Raw genomic sequence first — 19,441 nt, forward strand, 5'->3', positions numbered from 1 at the left:
TCTTTTGTACAGTTTGTGTGTGTGTGTTTGTGTATGTGTGTGTGTGTGTGAACAACTCTTCTACAAATCATTTTAACAGTGTGTTTAGAGAGCTGCAGTGCTGCTGAAGGAAGCCACAAACTCTCCAGCCAAAACAGTCTATCCAGTGTTTTATATAGAGGCTGCAGGCTGGACACAGTGTGCAGTGTGTGTCGAGATGTTTGTGAGCTCTGGTGCCTCACAGACTCACCAGATGTCTTGGAATTAAGGTGCACAACCGCATTGAGATGGGAATGCGCGCATACACACATTGACACATTGAGCGATGTAAAATGTTAGTCTGTACAACTTCCTATGAAGCCTGTATTCATAATGCATAACTTATGATTGTCATAAGCCTGTAAAATACCTCATACTGTATGCACTAACATTATCAAATACAAGTATGTAACCTTATAAAAAGAGTAAAAAAAAATTGCTCTTATTTGTTACACCTAAATATATATGTTTTTTCATGATTTATATTTATGATTTCATTAGAATCTAACATTTTGATTAAAAATCAATCAATATATCATTTAACCCAAGTACCAAAAAGTTCTTTAAAACAAAGAAAAAAGATGATTTATAAAAAATATCCTTTTTCAATTTTTTTTTGTTTACACTTTCTTAAAAATCTTGATTAACGGATTATTTTCTGCTATAGCAATGTATAATTTTACCTTTGAATGAACCAGTTAAATAATTGGAATTCTGTTAGTTAATTTTATAAACTTTCTGTAATTTCCTTTTCAGCCAAAACGCATTATTTATTTATGTATTTTCTATAGGCACAAATATAAAACCTACTAAATTATGTTAGAATAATTTAAAACGAGTTAATATTCTAATATTAAGTAACAGTTGAAGCTGGACAAACTTTCAAAGTCTCTAATCAGGCTTTCATTTCTTAAGTAAAAGCAATTTAACTGTGCTGCTAAACAACTATGCTATAACAACTTGCTCTAACAACCAACAACACTGCATTCAAGCATTTAACCATTATATAAAACTTTCCTCAGTAGCTAAGAGAAGATACCCTGAGGGGAACAACTTCACAATGATGGTGAGAGAGGTCACGCCCTTTACATGTGATAGTGTAATAGTGTAAGAGACGGGAGCCAATGGGAAAAGTGTGAGACTTAGTGACAGAAAAACTCCAGGAGGAGTGATCTGATGTGGTGTTATAACCTCTGAAATGAAGTAAAAAATATTATTTAAGTTAAATTATTTATTTGAAGTTGTTTTAATAGAGAATTGACTTGCTTTTTGGCAAACTGCGAAAAACAGGTTCAAACTAGAAATGCATGTACATATTAAAATTGGAACCATATACATATTATTATAAGACATTATGAAACCTGTTATGATACACACTTGTACTTGTAAAACAAAATGTTATGTGTGTTGCTGTAAGTACTTATAAGTTATTATACAAGCAGTGTAATGCATTATTAAAAGATTCATAATGTATTATGAATGCAGGATTTATTGAAAGATGGATTAATTGGAAGGGAAACCAAATTGTCTTACGCAAAAAAAGTTCTTTTTCAGTCTCTCTTTCTTTCTCTACAACTTACTAATTTGTTCACTATCTATCTCTTTCTTCTCTCTCTCAGTTTTATTTATGACTCAATGTAAAATGTGTAGTTGCTCTAAGTTTTGCTAAAGTTTTGGAGTTTTTGGAGTGCATTATTAATATCATAATATCCTTTATTAATTTAAAAATCTGTATTACCTGTATCTCCAGGTATATCACAGAACTACATAATATCACAATTTTTTATTCACAATCTTCCACTATCTTGCAGTCCTACTCGGAATCATTTGTTAACTTTCTATCACGTTCTTTCTTTCTCTCTCTCTCTCTCTCTCTTTCTACTTCTTCTTCTGTCTGGACACTTTGGTTACCTCTCACTTTTTGTCTCTTACTATTTTTGGTCATTCACTGTCTCTTACTCATTCTTTCTTCCTTTCTCTCTTTCTCTTTGCTTCTCTCTCTTCTCGCATACTCACTTGCTATCTCTCTCATTCTCTTTATTAATCACTTGCTTGCTCACAGTTTGTCTCTCTTTTGTTTTTTATTGCCCTCTTTTTCTCTCTCTTCTACTTACTCATTTGTTCGCTATTTGTCTCTTTCTATTCTCTCCCTTTTCTTTTCTTTTCTTTCTCTCATTCTCTCTCTCTCTTCCGCATCTCTCTCATTCTATCTCTTTTTTCTCCTACTTACTCATTGTTTCTTTATCTACTGCTTTCTTTTCTCTCTCTCTCACTCCCTTGCCCACTGTCTGTCACTCACAAACTCTTTCTTTTCCAAACTGTTTCTCCCTCTTTCTTTCATTCCTGCTCTCTTTCTCTCTCTCTTCTATTTACTCATTTGTTTGCTATCTATCACTTTCTTTTCTCTCCCTTTCCTTTCTTTCTCTCAATCTCTCTCTTTACGACTCTATCTTCCTCTCTTTTTCTTTTTTCACTTCTCTCCACTTTTCTTTCTGTATTTCTTTCTTTTTCTCACTTCTACTTTTGTATTTGTTTGCTATATACTACTTCTTTCTCTGTCTCTCTCACTATCTCTATCGCTGTCTCATTCTCTCCTACTTATTTATTTGTTCAGTATTTACCTCTTTCCTTTTTCTCCCCCTTCTCTCTCTCTCTCTCTCACACTTTTTCTTTCTCTTTCACTCACATGCTTGCTCACTGCATATCTTTCTCACACCCTCTTTATTTTCCATTCTCTTTTCTCCCCCTTTCTTTCCTGCTCTCTTTTTCTCTCTCTTTTGCTTATTCATTTGTTCGCTATACTGTTTTCTTTTCTCTCCCTTTCTATATTCTCTCTTTCACTATGTCTCCATCTTTCTTTTTCTCTCTTCTACTTTCTTATTTATTTGCTATCTATCTATTTCCTTTTTCTGTTCTTTCTCTCCCTTCTCTCTCAGCATTATCTCCCCTTTTTCTCTGTCTCCATCTCTCTGTCCTGCCCACACATTTGTTCGATATCTACTGCTTCTTTCTCTCTCTCCCATTTCTCTCTCTCATTCAATCTCTTCTCCCTTGTCTCCTATTTACTCATTTATTTGCTATCTCTCGTTTTCTTTTTTCTCTCACTTCTCTGGTTCCCTCTCTTCACTTCTCTCACTATCTCCATCTCTCTTTTTATCTCAGTCTCTCCTGTTTACTCATTTGTTTGCTATCTACCGCTTTCTTTTCTTCTCTCTCTCTCTCTCTCTCTCTCTCTCTCTCTCTCTCTCTCTCTCTCTCTCTCTCTCTCTTTCTCTCTCTCTCCCTCTCTCCTGTCCGCGAGTCCACACGTGCGCAGCGCAGTCGAGCGCTTGGCAGGAGACGGGGATCGGCAGGAGGAGGAAGAAGAGGAGGAGGAGTGCAGGAGTGCGCGCGCTGTTGTCTTCGCGGCTGCTCGTGCGGATCAGCTCTGCTTTCCAGGAACGGTCAGTCAGACGGGCGTCCTAGAGGCGCGGAGCGGCGCATCGAGGGGGGCTGGAGAGAAGAGTGTGGGGCTCGCGCGTGTCATCGGACCGTCTCTACGCGGAGGGACCGTGCGCGCGCGCGCCCGGGTGATACTGCTGTGGGGAGGGGAAGAAGGGGCAGAAGGAGATCTTGGTTGCCGGATGCAACAGCTTTTACATACGTTTCTTTTTTTTTTCGCCGTCGCGCGTGCAGCTCCAACATCTGTACTACATCTCCGCCGTCCTCGAGCTTGTTCTACAGTTTTCTGAGTATTTTCTACAACTTGAAGAAACGCATTATTTTTTTTTTTCTGGTGCACGAGACAGCCGCTCTGAGCGGATGCGCATTTGGGTGCGCGGGCGCGTAACAAGCCTGAACAGCTCGCCCGCCGCCCAGCGCGCGGCATGTGGATGTGGATCTGCGCGCGCCTAAGCGGGATGATATCGCTCGCGGACAACACGCTCGCCTCTGCGCCGCGGGAGCGCGCGCTCTGATGGTGTTGCGCTGGTGCTGCGCTTCGCCCTGCTGAGGGGGGGCACGGAGGCGCGAGGCAACGCGCGCGCTCTGCTCCGGCACAGGTGAGTGAGCGGGAGTGTGGAAGTTGGTTGCACGCGCAGCGACGTTATTCTGAGGTTGTTTACACAAGCTTTTACACACTTTTGGACATGCATTTGCACGTATATCAACGTGCGCAAAAGAAAGAAAAAAAAAAACGCACACGCACGTATTCCTAAACTGTAGAACGTAGGATTCCCTTAAATGCGCGTGCTCACACTCTAACGCCTCTATATAGTCTGAATGCATGAGTCACTAATCAATTGGTTGATTGGTTTTGCAGGTGTGCGCGCGTGTTTCTGTGTGTGTGTGCACGGGCGCGCTTGTGTGTATGTGTTTGCATTTTCCTAATAGTACCATAAAAAAAAAAAAAAAAAAAAAAAAAAAAAAAACATTTACATTTCAAAAAGTAGCACACAAATGTATAAATGCAATGCTAAAAAAAATCTACCTCCCAACATTACCAAATACTGCATTTTCCCGAAAATTCTAAACTGGAAAAGAAAAAAAGCTAAAATCAATCTGGAGATGTGCAGATCTGAAGATAGATGCGCTTTGTGGTCAACGCTGGTGCGCAAAAGAATAGAGATTGGGGGGAAAAAAAGTTGTACTGAACGCAGTGACCACAAGAGGGCGCTCTTTAAGTTGTAATGAGCTTTATTGATGATGGTGATGCTGATGATGAGGATGATGCCTTGACATGGCAAGGTGCTATTTATACCTCCGATTTAATTCCCAGGATGTGAAGGAAAAAAAAGGCCTCGGTGGAAGGCAGCTCCACGGCCCAGTGCTTTAGAAGCAGCGTTGAGTCATGCACCTCGAGAGGAGCTTTCCACAAAGCAACAGAAGGGGAGAGAATGAGAGAGAAAGAGAGAGAGAGATGTTTTCAGACAGATTGTTTTCAAAGGCACTCAATGCTCAAATGCCAACCAATTAGTGTAGAATCTACAGTTGAATGGCTGAGGATTGATGCCATTAAAAAAAAAAAGCTGTGAAGACTAAAAGATCAACAGGTTCCATGTGGATGATGGAGACACTATCAGAGCCTGTGACGTGGTTACAACAAAGGCTTGTGGCTCTGGCTCTTATCAGATTAAAAGGGAAAAGGCCACTTACGGTACAACATGGAATGTTCAGGAAAGTTCAGATCAGTCTGACTTAGCTATACATGTTTATTTTTAAGAATTGGGCAAGAATTTCTTGCTGTTGCCCTTTATTTCGGAAAACCTGCTGCGGCATAAAATATGACATCGTATTCTCTTTTGGGAGCCTTTTGGATATTTTTTTTTTCTTTCATCTTTGATTAGATTTGATTAGATAAGCCTCTGAGAAAACGCACGATAGTAATTTGACTCTTAGGCAGTTTTCTAGTTTTTTTTTTAATTCAAATTATTGTGCATTATTGAGCAATAGAGCATATTTGTAACTGGCAAACATATGTGAACCTTTGCTTTAGGTATGTGGTATCTGGTGACCCCCCTTTACAGCAATACCTGCATCTAAACGTCTCAGTAACTGTTGATCAGTCCTACAAATCGGCTTTAATCATATATTTGTCCCATTCCTCCATACAGAACAGCTTTAACTTTGGGATGTTGGTGGGTTTCTTCACATTAACTTCTCTATTTAGGTCCTTCCACTACATTTTTTATTGGACTAAGATCAGGACCAAAGTTCATGGACAGATATTCTGACATTTTCCTTTGGAATTCTCTAATATAATTCATGATTAAAAATCCCATCAGTGGTGGCAATCCATACTAAACAGGCCCAAACCATGATGATACTACCATGTTTCACAGATGGAATGAGGTTCTTATGCTGGAATGCAATGTTTTCCTTTCTCCAAACATTACGCTTTTTATTTAACCCTCCTGTAAATGTCACGGGTCAAATTGACCCGTTTAAAAGTTTGAAGATCTAAGAAAAATAGTTAAAAGTATTTTTTTTTCAGTATAAAACTTTTTTTTGCTGTCCTTAATGATTGTTATCAACATATAACCCCTTGCAATGAACAAAAACTAAAACAAAATTCAATGTTATGTTTTAATGCTATGTAAAGCTATTATGTGTAATATGTTGGTCTTTCAAAAGTAGTAAAGTAGTGAAACAAACAAAAAAAAAAAACGAGTGATTACCCTGATTGACCCATTACATTTTAGAGGTAAAGAATATCATTGCACTAAATATTGATAGAATAATTAGCAATGTAGTTAGTAATAAAATATTCACACTGCTTGTTTGAATTTTTTTTTTTGAATAATTATTATTTTGTATAATTATTATTTTAGATATTAATTGGATAATTAAACATGCACCGGATCAAACTGACCCCGGGAACACCATTGCTGTTCCTGACAAATGAACATAACAGGAGGGTTAAACCAAAATGTTTTATTTTGGTCTCATCAATTTAAAAAGCATTCTTTCAATGTCCTTGTGGATTTTCCACATGATCTTTAGCAAACTGCAGACAAGCAGACATTTTCTTTTGGGAGTACAGTGGCTTGTACACCATTGTTGTTGATTGTTGTTCTGATGGTGGATTCATGAAACTTAGCCAACATTAGCCAATGTAAGGGGGGCCTTCAGTTGCTTTGAAGTCACCCTGGGTTTTTTTTTTACCTTATTGACTTTTATACACCTTACTGGGGGTTGGGCAGACAACTAACTCCATCATTTAAAAGGCTTAAGTATTCCAAACTTTACTTGACCACTATATTAATCTCGTAGCTTCATCGCAAAACTGAAAAAGGAAACTCTGGAAGCCTCATATTTCCTACTTCACTACATCTGAAGTAAGAAAATAGTAAAAACCAGCCTATAGTCTCTTACAGTCCTGGAATCCTGTTCATCTGACCAACATACACGACGCTAGCTGTGACATCTGAAGATGGATTGCTCCTGATCGCTGAGATATTTCACGGTACATTGTTGTAATATCTGTACAGTAGGCTGTAAGATGGATGGCTGAAAGAGCTATGCTCCACATTCAATCAATACCTAATATACACATCGCTCCAGAACCCTTGTAAAGTCGAAGTGAAGGTTTGTCTTTCAACCTTGGTGAATGTAGTGGCACCCTGAGTGTGTGGGTCCCTACAAGGACAGCTGTCTCAATATCCGTCCCCCCGGAGTTTATGTGGCCTTGGGCAGAAATGATCAGTTTTATATCAGAGAGAACTACATTTTGTAAATAGTACTGTCATTTTACTGCCATTAAGCTATTCTTGTACACAACCATGAAATTGTTCTCTTGACATATTTCAACTTGGAGTGAAAACTCCAGAGGGTAGGGTTAGCCATGCCTTGTCACCCTGAAGCAAAAGGCCTTAACCTGTTAAAATGCCTTTGCCAGCTGGCGGGCCAAGAGGGTAAATAATAAATAGAACTTTTTTGTTCTGCAGTATTTTATATTATGGAGTGGCTGGGGGACTTTTGAGCTGCCTGTCACTATGTTAAGTAGTGCACACGTCTTCAATTCCTTTATTTACCCCTTACTTTGTAGTCTTTCTCCCCAATCTACTTTTTACTATGGGCATTCTTGAAATGTATAAATTGTGCTTGCTTGGCCTCAGTGTTGAAGGCTATAAGAACAAGTTACAATTTGTTCTTTGTTTAGTGTGTGGCTTTATGTTGACTAAATATTAGAAAGACCACTCATGCACTAATTCAGAAATACTCAATCATCACTTGTAAAGGTGATAATGAATGAATTTGTTTTAATTTAGTTGGAGATGTTATCAATGAGAAGACCAGCCACTGTTTGTAATAAGACTGAAAGCTCAAGCCCCCCTCGATTAGCAGATGTGCGCAAGCGCAGTAGTCACACCAAGCCAATATATATATATATATATATATATATAGTGGCGTGAGGAGGTGGGGGAGCTGAGGGTCCGCCCCACGCCAGAACGCCCAGCCCTGTCTGACCCAGCTGAGCGGCATCAGCACTGTTTAAGCCACCAGCTGGGACAGGCATAAAACCCCATCCTCAGCCCTCATTCAGAAAGGACTCTTGACTGGGGAGCTGAGAGCTGAGGCTGCACGGACTCTAAAAACAAAGTCTAAGTGAACCAGTGAACTCTAGAGCCCCATTGGGCTGTATTTATGTTCTTTCAAGTTCTTTTGGGTGTGGTGGAGGGCATTTATAACCAAATAAAGGTACTTTACTCCCCGTGTCTGTGTATCTCTGTGTGCTTCCTGCTGCCGGGTCACAGTGACCACGCCCCTAAACCCCGGGGCCGGTCACAATATATATATATATATACAGTATATTGGGTGCATTATATATCCAAATGCTACAAACTGTTATTGATGTTTTGATCAGTGATTTAAAATATATTGTTGAAATGATAACAATTAGTGATTCAGTGATTTCTTGGTTGAGAACAGGTGTGGCAGTGATCAGGCCTGGGTGTGGCTTGAGACATTGAACTCAGCTGGGGGGGATGAAAACCTTCAATTTAAAAACTGCATTTTGGGTTTAATTGTGTTGTCTTTGACTTATATTTAAAATAGTTTGATGATCTAAAACATTACAAAGTGAGAGAACCATGCAAAAAATAATGGATCCTACATTTCTGTAGTATTAAAAATATGATAACCTGATTGATTCAAGTAATAGTAATACTGAAGTACACTTTTTACACTTGTACCTGGAGTTCCCGACTGTCTACTCTTTCCTCTACAGTCCTACTGCTCCAGACAGAGTGCTGGCTCCTCTCCTGCTTCTTGCTGCAGTCCTCCACTATAGAACATGCAGGTTAAAAGCTACAGAGCTGCAGTGCAGAGTTCAGTAAATGAAAAGTTTCAGTGGCAGAGCTCTTTCTGAACACTGTGTCCGTTGATCAACAATGAAGGCCATTTGGTATTAGCAGCCAAGCGACTCTAAGCAGGCTGAACATGTTCCACTAATCCCTATCACTGCATTGTATTGTGCCATGCCATGTTATGCAAAATCCCCCTTTTGTGTGGTGGAGAAGGCTTAAATCTGCGGGTTAGAACTTTGTTTAACGCATTTCAGCTGCAGAAACGAAGCGCATTCAGACGCAGGCAACTTAGCGTTCCTCAGAAATGCCTGCTAATTCTCAGCGATGCTTTCTCAGGTTCTGCTGGAACATGTTGTGTGTAGGACAACAGAGCAGGAGCAGATGTTTCTCCGGTGCTGGTGGGCGGCTGCAGCTAGAAAAGCTGATTGGCGCTCTTATAAATTTTAAAAAGCTCAATCACATTCTCTTTTGACCGCCTGGATCGATATGCCTTATAAGCTGGCTGCCTGACCATGACCTAAATCACACTGTGTGTGTTTGGTGTGTGTGTGCTCATACATGTTACAGACAAAAGGCAAAAGTATTCAGACAACTGTTCAATCATAGTTTTTTCTGAAATAAATTTAGATTTAAATTCAGATTTAAAATTAATAAAATGTATTGATAGGGGTGCCTATTGGAGACATGACATTTCTGCACTGTATCTATGGAATCCAGTGTCTCCCAGTGGTGTATAATGAAATCGCATTTGGTTTGTATTTGGTTTGGAAGCGCTGCATCGGTGCTAAGTTACCTGTATGTGAAGGAGTAATACATGGAGAGCTTCAGTTACAGTGCATTACCGGCTAATATTATCACTCATAAAACTCCTCTCAGCCAATCACATTGCAGGGTCGGAACTTACTGTGGTATAATTAATTGTAACACTTGTATAATGATACATTTCATATTGGCAACTTCTTGCCAATGCACATCATTATTCATTCTTATTTGTAACTGTCTGTACAATCTTTCCAATTTTTATTTATGCAACAAATGCAGTGTAAAAGATGCCTGTTACTGGGTTTTATATTGGGCACGTCCTCCCTTCCTTTATTCACCATCACTGTGTAGTTGCACAACCTTTCCAGTTTTTATTAAAAAAAATAAAAAATAAATTATGCTTGTATATATTCACAGTACACTCTATGTCTCTGATTCAGACGTTTTTGGTACATTTTGAAACCCAGACCACTCAAGCACTGTTTATTCATATGTGTGGGCTCATTAACATGTCACTTTCATTGGCTGTTAATTAAGGCATGTGTAAAAAAATACCATGGCAGGCATTAGACTGACTGCTGGTATAATAGCTAGCCTGAGCTGAGTCATATGAGTTTCAATAGCTGTAATAAATGGAGGTCACTGTTGTAGAGTGACACCAACAATAATGCTTTTACCCATAAGTGTCAGGTACGGTGTATCTACATACAGTATGTAAACTCAGGTTATGTGCTGTTCAATGGCAATGGAATCTAGAATGCACCACAAGTTTTGGCATCTAGAATCGTTTCTCCTGATAGCTCCAGAATGTTTGAATCTAGAATGCACCACAATTTTTTTAGCGTCTAGAATTGTTGCACCCAATAGTTCCAGAATATTTGAATCTAGAATGCACCAAAAGTTTTAGCGTCTAGAATTGTTGCACCTAATAGTTCCAGAATGTTTGAATCTAGAATGCACCACAAGTTTTTTAGCGTCTAGAATTGTTGCACCCAATAGTTCCAGAATGTTTGAATCTAGAAGGCACCACAACTTTTGGCATCTAGAATTGTTGCACCCAATAGTTCCAGAATGTTTGAATCTAGAATGCACCACAAGTTTTTTAGCGTCTAGAATTGTTGCACCCAATAGTTCCAGAATGTTTGAATCTAGAAGGCACCACAACTTTTGGCATCTAGAATTGTTGCACCCCATAGTTCCAGAATGTTTGAATCTAGAATGCACCAAAAGTTTTAGTGTCTAGAATTGTTGCACCTAATAGTTCCAGAATGTTTTATTCTAGAATTCACCACAAGAACTTCTAGAGCTTCTAGAGCATCTAGCAGTCACCAGAGAGAGTTGAAGAATGTTAAAACCTAGAATTAAACACAAAATGAATTCTAACACTTGGAAGGCACTAGAATCAGCTTTTGAATTTTAGCACCTGGAAGTTAAGTGAGAGAGTTTAAACGGGTTAAAATCTAGAATGTGTCACAGGGAGTTGTTGAATGTGAGCAGCTGGAAGGCACCAGATAGAGTTCTACAGCAGGCAAGAAGTTCCAGAGCTCCTGCAGAATAATTATGTGGATACGGGATCTGCTCAGTGGTCATAGTTATTGTGAGTCAGAAAGCATCTGCATCAACAACTGGCTCTTTCAGCAGCTTGGTGAATAGTGTGGCAGGCTGGAGAGCAGTAGGGGGCACACGGTGGTGTGTGCAATCAGAACACCAGCCGGAACTGCACCGCTAATTTAGCTTAATTAGCCGCAGTGGCGTCTGTAGCCGTGGGAATAATTATAACAGCTACCCGTTCAGGCAGTCATTAAAAAGGCATTTGTAAGAGAAGCATTGGAGTTATAAATGTTTCATAATGGCACAGGAATTCGGCATGATGTTCCATAAATGCAAGGCTGGATCATCTGTCACAATACTGTCACACGCTGACATACTGGTGAACGTGACCGGTTATGCAACAGTGCACACTGCATGGTGATGCTATGACCAGTTGGGGTCCACAAGATCTTAGAAGGGTTAGTGCATGGAATGTGAAAAATGAAGAGACCACTTCAGTTTCTGAATCAGTTTCTCTGATTTTCTATTTGCAGGTACTATATGTTTAAAATTAGTAAAAAGAACATTCATGTTTTATTCTATTAACTAAGACATTTCTCCAAAATCCCCCCAAAAAATGGTCATTTAGAGCATTTATTTGCAGAAAATAAGAAATGGCTGAAATAATTAAAAAAAAGAGCTTTCAGACCTCCAAGTTCATATTCATAAAGTTTTAAGAGTTCAGAAATCAATATTTGGTGGAATAAACCTGGTTTTTTATCACAGTTTTGATGCATCTTGGCATGTTCTCCTCCACCAGTCTTACACACTGCTTTTGGATAACTTTATGCCTTTACTCCTGGTGCAGAAATTCAAGCAGTTCAGCTTGTTTTAATGATTTATAATCATCCATCTTCCTCTTGATTATATTCCAGAGGTTTTCAGTTTGGTAAAATACATTTATACTGAAGTCAGCCAGATTATGAAGGAACACATATACGAGACCACTCAAAAATAAACTTAATAATGCTAAACAAACCAAATTTTGTGCCCTAAAATACTTGGGTTAACTTAACTTGTGTTTTTTGAAGCTGAACTGGTATCTCCTGGTCTTCCTTTTTGGGGTGGTCCCAATGAGAGCCAGTTTCATCATAACGTTTTTCACATTAATTGTCTTTGTGCATGCACTTGAGTATACTAGTAGAGTATAGTAGTTTCAGATTGACTGATCTTTATTTCTTAAAGTATTGTTCAAGTGTTTTCTTTCCAAAAACACAGCAGTTAATGTTCTCTTCCTAAGCGCACTTTAAGGTATTTTCATGTTGAAACGTTTGTTTTTTTAAACAGCTGTTTAGCAGTAATATGCAGTAATAATAAAAGTAAATTTAAACTGTTTAGTTGTGTATAATAAATAGAAATACACATGAATGTAAAGAAGTGACTGTTATTTAGGGAGGGAGAAGGTAAGAGAAGGGTGGTGTAGAGATGGCAAGTGTGTGTCAGGGGGGATAGTGATATGGCTCAACTTTCCCCGCTCATATGCTCAACTTACCCTATACATGGGGTAAGTTGTGCCACGAGACATCTTTCTTTGGACGTGCTGTACTATTAAAAACCAGAGACTGTAAAAAAGATGGACGCCGTGTCGCCCCTCTCATTCATTCAATGAAAATGAAGCCAAAATCTTCTGCCATGTTGGCGATCCTGATACCCGAGTCTGACTGTGGAGAGACAGCCTACTCATTTAAATAACCCCGCCCCTGAGGGCTGCCTCGAGGTCACAGGCTGCAGAGCGGAGCGGATGGTCTGTTATTGGTCCCGCCCATAACCAGCCCTTTTACAACAACCACACCAGACCAAGATTGAGTTTTGCAGGGATATAAAAATTTAACAATATAAGCAGAGGTTACACTAGCTGCTGTATTTAAATTTAGGAGTTAGAATTACAGTATATTAGAAAAAAAACGTGATTGAAAATTGTCTGTTTTGCCATTGAAACCTATGGGGATGGGTGGGGTTACACAGCTTTCTGCAGCCGAACAGCAGGGGGCGCCCGACCTGTGGTGGCTTCACTTTTGAGAAACGATGCTCTGTCCAGCTATATACAGTCTATGATCAAAACAGTTATGTTTACATGCATTCTGTTTGTTTGGAGGGATGCACAACATCCTGAAATATTTGCAAATATATTAGTTCACGACAAAACTATGATTGCCTTGATGTATTGATCCTACATATGAAAAATGGCTCCCCTACTGTATATAACCACCACTGGTGTTCAGGACCTTGCTCTTATTTTCAAGGCCCCAGTAACTGCGAGAAAAGCCCAGAAACGGAGGTGTCATATTACAGTCCTTGGTTGTCATGTTCCCTGCCAGACAAGTACAAGGTCAAGTTCCTGCAGTACACACAAGCAATCAGTTCCAACCACAGCCATGCTGTCGCTTCAGGTAATGGGACAAATGCTTTATATATGTTTCATGGTGTATCAGAGCTAGCCTTACCGACCTGTCAGCCGAATGCGACGGTGTACCTCCCACTGAGAGGCATTACGCTACTGCATATCAAAGCCTGACAGCCTCACATTTATCACTGTAATCTGTCTCTTATTCTCTCTCTCTCTTTCTCTCTCTTTCTCATCTATCAATCTATTTATCTCTCTTGCCCTCTCGAAGATGAAAATGGTGTAAATAAATCCAATTCACAGATCCCTGTGCAGAAAAAAGAGCTTTTGTTTGAAGGACTCGAAGAAGAACTGCAGCAATACTGCTGGAGGTTTTAAACCTCTCAGCATCTTACTGATGGACTGAGAAGGGTCCACCAATAAGAAATATTCCGTGGGGTCCTGACCATTGAAGACCAGGGATAAAGGAAGATAGTAAAGACTGCAGTTTGTGATTTTAAATCTAAAATTCTCCTACAGTTGCAAGAAGTATGGATTTTCTTGGATTTTTGTGGTTTTCTTTAGCCATTCTGTGGTGGACTCGCTCCAATGTTTTGGGTCATTGTCCTGTTGCATTACCCAACTTCTATGTAGTTTCAGCCGACGTACAGACACTCTCACTCTCATTACCCTGTAGAAAATGTTGATACACTTGGGAATTCATCTTCCTCTTAATGATTATAAGCTGGTCAGGCCCTAATACAGCAAAGCAGGCTCAAATAATGAAGTTCCCTCCACCATACTTTATGATTGAGATGATGATTTAATGGTGATTTGCCTTGTTTTTTAAGCCTTATGTAGAGCAGAAGTAGTTTAATTGGTCTACAACATATTTTGCCAGTACCATTGTTGAGCGTCAATGCGTTCTTTTGTAAACTTCTGGCATGCAGCAATGTTCTTTTAGTAAGCAGCAGCCTTATGAAAAATGTTTGTTCAAGGTTTTTACATTAATGAGGATTGTACATTAATGAACACAGATATTAACATGTACAAATAATGCCTTCAATGATAAAAAAATAGTGCTTTCACTCAAGGTTGTTGTTTTTTTTTTACCTCATGGATGAGTCTCTGCTGTGCTCTTGGGGTAATTATAACTGAGTGATCACTTCCTCTGTGGAAGAGTTGCCACAGTCCCAAATTGTTTCCATTTGTAGACTGTTTGCTTTGCTTTTCCATGGGAATCAACATTTTTTTTAACCGTTGATCCTCTGAAAGCTCTTTTTGGTGAGGCATTGGCTCACACATGCACATCCTTTTTGACATTTGAGTGTTTTTTTTTTTATTAATTATTCTATTCCACACCTCCAAACTAGAAAGACTTTGATGATTCTAACTCTTGGCTTTTAAATTATATTTTTTGAGGTTAATAACACAAGGATTTATATACTTTTTCTTCTAGAACTTTTATGGTTTTATGGTTGTGCTCAATGAACACATGAAAAATCATACCTTTGTTTCTGTGTACGTTTTTTAGTCGCGTTATATTAGTAAATAGCTTTGACCTGCATGAAGATCAGATCACATTTTATGGCAAATTTATGCAAAAAAAATTTCTAAGGGTTTTCTTGCCACTATCCGATAAAATTTTTGTTGATTTTTGGTTTTCTACATAATTTGAACAGATATTGTTCCTTACACTGTGCCAATTTTAAAATTGACCTGAAATAAACTCTTTTTACATTGACTTCTATTGAACGTTTAGAAGGTTTTTTCTCTCTACTGTAAAATTGCTGTTTTGGACATACTTGTTTTTCATTGCACATCAACAATATGTTTTCTCTCTCTCTCTCTCTCTCTGGTTCTCTCATCTATCAGTCTATTTCTCTCTCGCCCTTTTTAAAATGAAAAACAGTGTAAATAAAGCCAATTCTAGGATCCCTATGCTAATATCACACAGAAAAAAGGGCTTTTGTTTGATAGACTATGTGAAAGAACAGAGCACGGAAAAAAAGAAAGCGAGCGATGCATGATGTGCCCTGGCAACCATTAGGTTCTATAAGGTTGGTCCTAAAGCAGAGTAATGGGATGTTCGTGGGGATGTGATGTTTTCCAATAAATTACGGACATTTTATTCTGATTAACATCAATTTATCTCCCGGCAAATTCGGCCGTCTGGATGCTGCCCTCGCTGCACTCTCTGGCACTGCGGTATAATGTGTGTGAGATAATGCTGGCATCTTGTTTGCTTTACAATGAGAGGAAACGTCTGGGCATAAGCTGATAAATGACACACGAACAGTGGATCGAGTGCACAGAGTGCGCATGTTTGCATGAAGCGGCAAGACACTGACCTGTCCGTGATCCACTGCAAATAGATTCTTTTGCAGGTAACATTGGTGGACTGAACACGTTTTTAAAGGTGTTTTCACACTTCAAGGTTATCAAGGTTAATGTGTTTGTTACACTGCATGTTTGGTTCCAGATAGTTTTGGTTTCACATTTTCGCATTTTAGTAAGTGGATTAAAGAACATTGCTACATCTACACCTGCTGTCATCACAGCTGTGTGCAGTGTCTCACTATAACTGATTCTGATTGGTTTGTAGAATATTGTCTACATGGTCCAAGGGTCCTTTGCGCTGCCACTATGAACGGGAGGTCGCCGGTTCGAATCCCGTTCATGTAGCTTGCCATCAGCTGCCAGCGCCCAAAGGGAGCAAAATTGGACATGCTCCCTCCGGGTGGGTAGATGGCGCTCTCACGCTATTACGCTCAAAGGTGGCGCTTTTCTCCTAGTGCGCTAGCCGCACAGCCAATGATGCATCAGCAGCAGCTCGAAAAAAGGGCTGACTGAATTCACATGTATTGGAGGACGCATGCGCTCGTCCAAACCTTCCTGGGTTCGCAGGAGGCATTGGTGATGGAGATGCACAAAGGGGTGGGGAAATTGGATAGCCAAATTGGGAGAAAATGGGAACAAAAATAAAGAAAAGCAAAATTTTAATGTCCTAGGACCTGGCGTCACATTTTTTCTGTTGTCTAGACTACAACACTAAATTCTGCTATTAAGATATTGGTGTCCTCCGATGAGGCCATTATACTGTCACCTAGTGGTGGCAGAAGACGCGTTTAATGTGTTACATTTTGTTAAAAAAATTAAATGAACAGTAAATACACTAAATGTTTAGGTTTTTTATTTTGTTATGTCTTAGTGTTGAAGCATCTCTTTAAATGAGCCATATTGCTAAAAGGAGCACAATTGTTGTGTCTACTTTTCTTTTGCGCTCAGGCAAAAAAAAAAAATGCAGCTCTGTTCAGGGAAATATAGAACTAAAGTCCTCATATGTGGACATCATTGTTCTCAGAAATTACATAATGTTAAAAGTTAGTTCTTTGTTTTTACGCTAATCTGGTGCCAATTAGCCCAAATAGCAAAGAGAAATAAAAATAATGCATGCCATAAAAAAAGAGTCTTAGGAGGTAAAAAAGCTTTACAAATGAATTGGACAAATGTGAATTTGCCTTTTGTAGTCTGTAGTAAAGCTGTGTTATGACAGATAATATTACTGCACATTCACACAACCTTAGCAAGTGAAATTATCGAGTTTCAAAGCAATAAATCTTATTTCTTGCTCTGATAAGAATTTTTAGTCTTACTAAGCATTGTACATTTAAGATTGTTTCAGGAATAATTATCTTATTCAGCCTTACTTAGAATTTTCACCTTATTTTAAGTAATCTGAATTCAAAATAAACACAAAAAGTCACCAGTCAAGTTATTCTGATACTTGTGTAGAAATTGAAGCTAGAAAATAAAATATTTTTGCCTGATTTGAGTCTAACTTCACTCATTTTGAGGCTTTGTTATTGCTTATTTTAAGAATACTTTATAAGAAAATTTTGCTTACCCCATTGGCAGATTATTTTTTTTTGCTTAATTTAAGCATTTATGTCTCAATTTAAATAGATTTTATCTAGTTTTTGCCAGTGGATTTTTTTGCAGTGTAGAAAAAGACACAGAAACACAGAAAACTCCTGTAACTATTAAAAATGTAAACCAACACTGGTACAGGATGAGTCAGGTCTGGCTGATCCACATGGCATGCACAGCTTTAGCTCAGCTTAACATTTCAGCAGTGAAGAGAAGAATGAGAGGTCTGACAGGTGAAGAAGTGCAGTAATAAAGTCATTAATAAGAAGAGAAAAAAAAGCTTGTCTGGGCTAAACTGCACTGCTACTAGACAAATAAAAATTAGGGGTGTTCTATAACTTTTGACCGATAGTATATGTGGGTGGCATATAAGTGACTTATCCCCTATGCATTAGAACTGGATTAAAAGGGAGCAAAGACATCCATAGTGAGTATAGGGAACTTAACAAACCCTAGTCTTTCATTGTGTGTGTATGAATGTGTATGTGTGTGTGTGTGTGTGTGAGTGTGTATGTGTGTGTGTGTGTTTGTGTGTGTGTGTTTTGGCGCTTTCCTGTTGTTGGGAGTGAGCTGAGTTTGATGAGTCTGGCAGCCGCAGTAACTCTAATCAGCCTAACTGATTGGTGAAGGCTATTATTTGTGTTGGTCCCTTGTGTTTGGGATAATTGAGCCATTTGGTTTAAAAACCGAGTGTAAAGCCATATTTGGGATGCCAGGTTTAGGCACTGCAATGAGGAAGACTTCCAGATGCTTATATAACAGAAAGGGAATGATGTCATTGACTAAACCTGAGTGGACCCTGTGAGAGTTGACCTCAGTCCAGGTGGACCTTTCTATGCATTTAGTGGAGAGAACTAATTATTATCCAATATACAATATATCCATATTTTTTTAACAGAGTAAATAAACCGCAATGTCAATGGTTGGTTTTATTGTTAAGGTAAGAGAAATTATAAGAGTAAATTAAAGCATCCACCCATCCACCCATCCATCCATCCATCCATCAATTATCTTCATCCACTTCTTTATGGTCCTCACCAATGACTTGGTCTCTCACCAAGAGGTATACTACCCTGTTTAAAGATTTCCAGTTTAAAAATAACTTTTACAATGTCCTGGGAAAGAGAGAGCTTAGCATGAGCACAAGTGTTTGAAAGCAGTTTAAAATGAAACTGAGGTACTTTGAAAATACGACAATCACCCGAAAAGAAGAAGCTAAAAGAAGCTGAAAAACCCTGAAACAACTCTACAGTGAAACAAAGAATAACGTGGGAGGAGCTCTGATTAATGCTGATAGACCTGCACCTACATGTGACTCCTGGACCCATTCGTATGTTTATTATTTAAGGTTCTGCAAGTTTAATATTTAAGGTTAAGTTTTGAAAATGTAGCCACGATGCAACATGGTTAAAAAGACTGTGACGTCTGTGTTTAATTTTTTTTAGGTTACATTTTAATGATCCGGAATTGAAAATCGTTTCTGAATCGAATTGTGATCCCAAAAATCAGAATCGGAATTGGAATCAAATCAAATTCCTGAAAGATTCGCTCCCCTAATATGAGTCCCTGAAAATGATTACCTGTAGATCATAAAGTAAAACTGTACAATGTATTGATCATGCTTAATATTATTTCTGATTATTTATTTAATCAGAAATAATACAACATTCTTTAAGTCAGGACTGCAATAGGAGCCATCAGTCTCTCACCAAGAGGTACACTACCACCAACCCCTAATTGTTTATCCATTTTCTCAAAAGAAGTCAACACTGTTGAATTTACTTAAAAATTTGAGGAAACCGATTGCCTTAAAAACTAAACTTAGCATAACATAGATCAGAAGTTATTACAACTAAAGGGGAATTTGATTTAACTTTTTTTATTTTTGTTATACTGTAAGACCAGATAAGTTGAGTTTACTTAACTGTTTTAAGCAAGCCGGTTTGCTCAAGTTTTTGAGTGGAATTTACTTAAAAAATGTAAAAGTAAAATTACTTTAAAAATTGCCTTAAACATGTAAATAATGGGGAAT

The 19,441-nt window shown here is 38.6% G+C and overlaps 1 protein-coding gene across 1 annotated transcript in view; it reads left to right on the plus strand.

The window, feature by feature from the left end:
- Positions 1–3,247: 3,247 nt before the first annotated feature.
- The window catches only part of LOC125802176 (voltage-dependent T-type calcium channel subunit alpha-1I-like), an 85,877-nt gene continuing 69,683 nt past the window's right edge, over positions 3,248–19,441 (plus strand). The window contains exon 1 of the mRNA XM_049479332.1: positions 3,248–4,058. The gene's annotated coding sequence lies outside the window, so the exon portion shown is untranslated. The remainder of the gene's footprint in view (positions 4,059–19,441) is intronic.

The sequence above is a fragment of the Astyanax mexicanus genome, chromosome 5 (genome assembly GCF_023375975.1).
Source record: "Astyanax mexicanus isolate ESR-SI-001 chromosome 5, AstMex3_surface, whole genome shotgun sequence".
NCBI classification, from domain to species: domain Eukaryota; kingdom Metazoa; phylum Chordata; class Actinopteri; order Characiformes; family Acestrorhamphidae; genus Astyanax; species Astyanax mexicanus.